Genomic DNA, 1,376 nt, shown 5'->3' on the forward strand with positions numbered 1-1,376 from the left:
TGAAAAGTAAAGTCAACTTCAGTGGTGTTTGAATTCAGAACGTATTACCAAGAGAAACGACGCTATGTCTCTTTGTTTTTTAGTCTGGTGCAGTAAGGATTCTGCTAGCCTGCCGCCTTGATAACGATCATTAATAACGCAACACACGTGATGTTACCCGTCATCCCTTCAGAACAATTGTGCCATAAAAACGAATAAACAAAATGCTACTTTTAGTTAAAAATTCAATAGTAAATAAATGGATCACAATCGTTTTTGATGATGAGGTTTCAAGGAAGAATGATTACTCATTGCATTATAGTTTATTTACGTGGTTGAGTATTCCGTAAAGACTTGTACACTTAAAGTATCCCAGACAAAATCAACGTGACACAGTGTGCGACAAGACTGACTCTTTGATTGAGTTATTTACCTTCCTAAGCTTTATTGAAGTACTGTGTCACCGTATATTTTTTATAATGCATCCCAGTTGGGAATAGAATTATAATAGAAGACTAAAACTATAATTTGTGCCAAGGAAAGATCCATTGTAGAATGATAGAATCAAAACAGAATTTCTATAGTAACTATTGTCAGGGAAGCAAAGAGGAATTTTGTCTCTGACAAATAGTTAGTGGAGTGGAAGATAATGTTTTCTAACTTAAGCTGACATCACTTGTGATTTGATAGCAGTAATACTAGAAAGGAAATAATAGACATAAATGTGTCTATGTATGTAAAGATATGCACAGACACAGACACACACATACAGACATATACTCAAATGTGTGTGTGTGTGTGTGTGAGCACGTCCGTGTGTTTGTATACATGTATGTATGTATGTGTGTATGTATGTATGTATGTATATATATATATATGCATGTATGTAGGTATGTATGTATCACATCACACACTAATATCAATGCATACGTCGCATACATATAAAAATAACTTATAAAGCATCAGCTTTAAAAGATAACCTTTAATTTAATCTTGAACATATATCAAATGACAATAAAAATAGGATTATATAAAGACAAAAGAAAAAAAGCCAGCAATACATTTCTAAAGCAGACCTGGAAAAATAAAGAAAAGAACAAAAGACAAAGAAATATGGATGACTTTCTGACTTTCTTAAATGAAAATTATTTACAGTGGTTAGTTTATGTGATAGTATTATTGTGATCGTATGATTTGCACACTTTGGTAAACATGTACATCTATTTATATATCTATCTATATATCATCTATCTATATATTATCTATCTATATATCTATCTATCTATCTATCTATCTATCTATCTATCTATCTATCTATCTATCTATCTATCTATCTATCTATCTATCTATCTATCTATCTATCTATCTATCTATCTATACATGTATATATATATATG

The sequence above is a fragment of the Octopus bimaculoides genome, chromosome 3 (genome assembly GCF_001194135.2).
Source record: "Octopus bimaculoides isolate UCB-OBI-ISO-001 chromosome 3, ASM119413v2, whole genome shotgun sequence".
NCBI lineage: Eukaryota > Metazoa > Mollusca > Cephalopoda > Octopoda > Octopodidae > Octopus > Octopus bimaculoides.